General features: G+C 43.4%; 1 pseudogene; it reads right to left on the bottom strand.

The window, feature by feature from the left end:
- Nucleotides 1–4,812: 4,812 nt before the first annotated feature.
- LOC101124252 (X-ray repair cross-complementing protein 6-like) lies at nucleotides 4,813–6,586 on the bottom strand (annotated as a pseudogene).
- Nucleotides 6,587–6,977: the final 391 nt, after the last annotated feature.

The raw sequence follows: 6,977 nt of genomic DNA on the forward strand, positions 1-6,977 counted from the left end.
GGTGGCAGACATGAGAAGAGAACTTGTGCAGGGAAACTCCCCTTTTTAAAACCATCAGATCTTGTGAGACATGTTCACTCTCACAAGAACAGCATGGGAAAGACCTGCTCCTGTGATTGAGTTACCTCCCATGGTGTTCCTCCCACAACACATGGAAATTAAACATGAGATTTGGTTGAGGACACAACCAAACCATATCATTTCGCCCCTGCTCCCCTGCCAAATCTCATGCCTTCACATTTCAAAACAATCATGTCTTCCCAACAGTCCCCCAAATTCTTATTTCAGCATTAACTCAAAAGTTCACAGTCCAAAGTTTCCTCTGACACAAGGCAATTCCCTTCTGCCTATGAGCCTGCAAAATCAAAAGCAAGTTAGTTACTTCCTAAATACAACGTGGTACAGGCATTGGGTAAATACAGCCATTCCAAATTGGAGAAATTGGTCAAAACAAAGGGGTTACAGGCCCCACGCAAGTCCAAAATCCAGTGGGGCAGTCAAATCTTAAAGCTCCAAAATGATCTCTTTTGACTCCATGTCTCACATCCAGGTCACACTGATGCAAGAGGTGGGTTCCCATGGTTTTGGGCAGTTCCACACCTGTGGCATCGTTGGGTACAACCTCCCTCCTGGCTGCTTTCATGGGTTGACATTGTATGCGACATTTCCAGGTGTACAGTGCAAGCTGTTGGCGGATCTGTCATTCTAGCATCTGGAGGATGGTGGCCTCTTCTCACAGCTCCACTAGGTAGTGCCCCAGTAGGGACTCTGTTTGGGGTCTCCGATCCCACATTTCCCTTCTGCATTGCCCTAGCAGAGGTTATCCATGACCCATCCCCGCCCAAGTAAGAAACTTTTAAAATTATCTGATACTCAATAAATGTTGGTTAATTAAGCAACATTTTAAATGTATAATGTTTATAAGACAGTCATTTTCTAAAGGGAAACTAAACCTGTCATTTTGGTAGGAGAAATTTAAAAATAAAATATCAATCAGTAAGACTGAATCATTTCAAAACCTCTAACTTCTCACAATCAGTGGGAAAAAGAATCAAAAATTCCAAAAGAAGAGTTTTACAATGTGGAGAAATAAAAAGGACATGAAGTGGTAATAATGATATGCTAACATAGGTATATATTAGGCCTGATGGCAAAGGGGTGAGAACTACCTCACAGGTTTTCACCCCAATTTCAAGCTTTGCTAATTCATAAAAAGCCATTTTTAGAAAATGATATCATTGAAAATCTTCTCATTGACTTTTCTCAGCTTAAACGTTTAAAATTTTATCTAGCTGTAAATCAATCATCCCTTTATTTAAAGAGCTATGAACATTTTTCTTAATATATAAAGGAAAAAACTCTCTTTAAATCTAGCAAATACTTTCACTGGTTAAATAAAAAAAAATCTTGTTTTCTTTCTTCTGACAGCTGGTAGACAAAGAAAAGGAGAATAATAAGTTTTAATTATACCTTTCAAAACCCAACAGATTTGAAAGCTATTCAGGAATTACATGAGAGAATTCTCAGCATTAACTTGTGGGTGGTTAAGAGATGTTAGCTCTCATTCTTGAGGGTGAGATGGCCAAACTTGTGAGTTGAACCACAAAACTAAAATTCCCAAATTTGCAAGCCTTTATAATGATTATTTTCTTCAGGAGTGCCCTGTGTCTGTTTTTCTCTTTTTTTTTTTTCCTTACTTAAGAATGGTTCAATCAAGTCATCAACACTTTAAATCATCACACAGCTCTTCTTCTCCAATTACATCAACCAACATCAGATGTGAAAATAGAGCACACATCAAGCAAAAAGATGGGATTATAATATCTTCCACTTTAGCCAGGGAGTCAAGCAGAGTGAAGAATGAGAGCATGCACAAGAGAGACGGTGTAAATAGTCTTTTATGATTCATTCCTTGACTCTGAGAAAAAAAGAATATTGCATTTGTTAATTCTAAAGTTTAGAAATGAATCTGGAAGCAGATGTTGGCAAGATGGCCGAAAAGGACATTCGATCTCTTGTCTCCCCACAAAACCATCAGTGTAAGCAACCATACATATGCAAAAATAACTTCCGAAGAGCTAAGGAAACCAGGTGAGAGATTACAGCATCTGGGAACAGCAAAGAAATAAGAAAAACATATTCAAGATAATAGGAACAACAGTTTTCATTATCATTATAACCTCTTCCCCAACCCCAGGCAGCACATCATGGCTAGAGACACCCTCCTCTTGAAAGAAGGAAGTGAGCATTGGACTTTGCCTCAGATTCTAACACAAGACTCACCACAGTAAAACCCAGTGCCAGGACCTCATGGCCCCAGACTCTAGTCCAGTATCCATGAGCGGAACTTCTAGGCCTGCCCCACTACCAGGCCAACCTTAGCAGCCCCCGGCTTCAGACCAGCCCCAGCACTCAGCCAGCCCCTGTGATTTCAGAGTTTATATCTATCCCAGCATCATGGAAGGCCCCCACAGCCCTAGATATCAGGCTGACACCTGTGAATTTAGCCTCCGGGTCAGTTCCTTTGTATACAGGCTCTAGGCCCACCCAGAACCAGGCTAGCCCCTGCAGCCACAGGCTCCAGACCAGCCCAGAGTCAGGTTGGAATACACAGCTTTGAGCTTCAGACCCACCCCAGCACCACGTAAGCAGCCCTGACCTCAGACATCAGGCCAACACCTGCAGACAGAGGCTCTAGGCTTGCCTAGAGCCAAGCCAGTCCCTGCAACACCACTCTTCAGGCCATCTCCTGTGTCCCCATGCTTCAGCCGACCCAAGGTGCAAGCTCATTCCAATAAATTGCAGTGCTAGGCCAGCCTTCAAAAACCAAGCTCCAAAATCACCCCTGTGGACTCAGGTTCCAGTTTGGCCCCAGCATCCCAAGGATCCAGGTCAGCCCTTGCAGATCTAACCTCCAGGCCACCACAGCCATACCAAGTCTCTAGGGTAGTCCCCATAGGTCCAGGTTCTAGCACTCTCCCTGTGGGCTGAGGTTCTAGGCCAGCAACTACACACAGCCTCCAGGCCAGATCTCACATAACAAGGTCCCAGGCCAGTCTCCACAGCTTCAGGATCCAGGCCAGTCCTCATGATTCTGGGAACTGGATCACCACCAATGATGCCAGGATCCAGACAAGCCCCCACAAACCCAGGCCCCATGACTTCCCAAGCACCAGGCAGGCCCCAGACCCTCAGCTAGTCCTAGTGGTCCCAGGCTCCAGTGAATCCAGGATCCAGGCTCATTCCAAGTAGACCTTTGTGCCAGGCCAGCCTCCACAGATTGATTCCAGGCCACCACTGCAAAACTAGGCTCCAGACCACCCCATGGACCCAGGGCCCAGGCCTGCTGCCATGGACTCAAGCTCGAGGCTTGCCCCAGCAAAAGACCAGCCCCTGTAGACTCAGGCTTCAGGCCAGCTCCCTCAGAATCAGGCAGAAGTCTCAACCACATGTTGATCCAGGTTACAGACAAGCCCCCTATGGGCCCAGGACCAAGGCCTATCCCTGTAAACTCCAACTTCAGACCCATCTCACTGAACCCAGGTTTCAGGCATGCCCTCATGGACCCAGGCTCCAGGATCACCCACCATGGACTCAATCAACTGGACCAACCCAGAGAATTCAGGCTCCAGGTCCAATCCTGTGGATTCAGGCACAATAACTGCCCACCTGCTGACTCGGGTATCAGCCCAGACAGTCCAAGTACTTCAACAGTCAGCCCATCTACAGACCCTACCATACAGCCTTCCCAGAATCTCTGGATGCACTGATTGGTGAATGACTTTCCCAGATGATGTCCATCTGTAAAGACTGAAAACGTTCCAAATTTTTTAAATGTGCAGATACCAGTGCAGGACCACAGGGATCAGAAAAAGTCAGGGAAACTATATTACCAAATGAACAAAATAAAGTGCCAATAACCAACCCTAATGAAATGAAGATGTATAAACTGCCTGACAACAAGATCAAAATAAATGTTTTAAGGAAGCTCAGTGAACTTCAAGAAAATACAGAGGAACAATTCAACAAAACAGGAAAACAATAAATGATCAAAATTACAATTCAACAGAGAGATTGAAATTATTTAAAAAATCAAACAAATTCTGAAGCCAGAAATAAAAAGAACAAAATGAAAAGTGTGATAGAGTGTCAACAGCAGAACTGTTCAAGCAAAAGAAAAAATCTGTGAACCTGAACACAGGTTATTTGAAGATACATAATCAGAGGAGAAAAAAAGGATAAAAACAAATGAGGAAAGCTTATGAGACTTATAATACAACATCAAGAGCAAATGTTCAGATTATAGGACTAAAATAAAAAGAAGAGAGAGACAATGGGCCAGAAAATGTATTTAAAGAAGTAATAGTAGAAAACTTTCCAAATCTGTAGAAAGATGTAAATATCCAGGTATGAGAAGGTCAAGTTTCCAATTATATTCAAACGAAACAAGAAAACACCAAGAAAAAACAGAATCAAACTATCGAATATCAAAGAAAGGATTCTAGAAACAGCACAAGAAACATATGTATGAGGAAATTCCAGTAAAGCTAGCAATGTTGTTTTCATTTATTTTATTTTATTTTTTTAATAGTACAAAGTTGGGGCTCTTTATTCAGACGACAGAGTAAGGAACAGCAAAGTGGGAGGGCTACACCATCACCATGACAACAGAAAGCCTCATAAATGTAAAGTCCCTCGACTTCTGTTGGGCAGACTCTTCCTAGCTCAGGAGAAACATGTTTTAACTGGCTGAGAACAAGGCCAGGCAGCCTGGCCACAGTGTGGAAGGGCAGCCAGAGGCGCGGCCTCTGGTCAGTCCTGGAAGTGCTTGGTGAGGGCTTCTAGCAGCTCCTGCTTCTTCAGCCAGTACTCCAGGCAGGCCTCTTTCATCATGGGCACAGTGAACTTTCCCAATGTGCCCTTGCTGATGTGGGTCTTCAGCTCCTCTTCTGAATACTCCACTTGGGCCTTTTGCTTCTGGAACCTTCATTATTGCGTTTTCTCTTGGTAATTTTCCCTTCAGGATTATAATCTGGTGAGTAGACAAGTTCCTTAAACTCATTCACCATGGAGCCCAGTCTTTTATTCATTTCTTCAACCTTGGGTAATATAAGGTCCACTGCTTGTTCAGGGTCCATCAAATACAAGATCAAAGGCTCCAGGTTCCCGAAGTGCTGCTGCAGCATGGGGTTCTCAAAGCTGTCACTTCTGTATGTGAAGCAGAGCTTCTGAATGATAGCCTTCATGTTGTCCACCTGCTCTGGAGTTGCCATGACTTTTTCAGTAAAGGGCACCTTCCTTTTATCATCAGCAAAGGGTGAAAAGACCAGCTGGAAACCTGGAGTAGTCACCTGAATTTTCTGGTCATCCAACTCCTCTTCCTGTGACACCAAAGCCACAAAATAAGGGGGGATGTTCCTGCGGGGTGTGTATCTGCACAATGCTATGACCACCTTCTCCAGACACTTAATGAGCAGAGCACTGAACAGGGTTGAACTCCCATTCACCGGCGACTCCTCAGGGTACGTGAACAAGGAGGGCCTCAGGTAATGGTGCTCCTTCAGCATTACCAAGGGCTTGAAAACCATGAGCATCAAAGCTGGTTCATCAAACCATTTTAGCTCTTCTGTTTCCTCTTTCTCCAGTATAATCTGATGACTCCCATAGATCTGAGACCTCTTGGTATCGCTAGGCAGAAGCAAACTGCCGGTATTAATATTAAATTTCTGGGACTTGGTTTTCACTGGTTCATTTGTTTTCCGATAGAGTTTTATTGAAGGAGGCTTGAGAGCCTTCTGGACGAGATTGTAAATGCCCACAGAGATCACTATGTCTTTGTTGAGCTTCAGCTTTAACCTGCTGAGTGTTCATTTCCTGGTCTCCTTGGCACGAACCTTCTGCAACAGGTCTTCTAGCTTGCTGGATTCCTCAAAGTGAACTGGATTCCTCAAAGGATGAGGTCCTCATCCTTTGCCATGCTGATGATATCTCTGTAGAACAAGGATATGTCAAAGCCCCCAGGTTTCTTCAGGGGCATCAAGTCAAGGAAGATGCCTATATCTCGTAGATCACCAGCTTTGGTCCTGGCCCGGCAGGCCTTAACACTGTTACTGCCATGAGGGTTGTCTTCATTGGTGAGCAGCATGATTTTCTTATGACTCATCTTGAACTGGATATCACTAAACAGTTTGGCACAGACCCACAGAACTTCACTGAATGAGTAGTCAGATCCATGGCCCATCAGGTCTTCGAAACATTTTTGTCCCTGCTGCCCCTTAAACTGGTCACGCTTTAGAATTTGTTTTGCACCTGGATTTTCCAACTCCTGTAAGACGTAAATATTTTTAAAATTCACTGAATTTCTGTCTTTCTCAGTATCATAAAGATCTCGATCACTGCTTATGATCTTATTCATGTACACACTTTGGATACACTGGATGCTCATGTCAAAAGGAGTCAATTCACCTTCACTCTGAGATTCAAACATAGCCCTGGAGGCATCAACCAAAAAAAATTAAACTATCACTTCCTGAATATTTCTAGTATTCACTCGCTTCAAGGTCCTCTTCTTCTTCTGCTTCTTCATCACCCTCGGTTTTATAATAAGACTCCCACCCTGATGTGTTGGCTACTGCTCACTTTGGCACAGGGAGGTAACCCACAATGGATTTCATAGCAGAAACCTTGCAGAACAAGAGAGAGTGAGATGATATATTCAAAATGATGAAGAAAAAACCCTGCCAACAAGAATACTTTCTCTGGAAAAGCTGTTCTTCAGTAATAAAGGAGAAATAAATACTTTCCCAAACAAAAGCTGAAGGATATCATCACCACCAGACCTGTTTTTCAACAAATGCTAAAGAGAATTCTTCAAGCTTAATTTTAAGAAAATGCTAAATAGCAACACTAAAACATGTGAAAGTGTAAAACTCACTGGTAAAAGTCAGCACAAGGTCAAATTCAGAACAGTCTAATAC

The sequence above is a fragment of the Gorilla gorilla genome, chromosome X (assembly GCF_029281585.2).
Source record: "Gorilla gorilla gorilla isolate KB3781 chromosome X, NHGRI_mGorGor1-v2.1_pri, whole genome shotgun sequence".
NCBI lineage: Eukaryota > Metazoa > Chordata > Mammalia > Primates > Hominidae > Gorilla > Gorilla gorilla.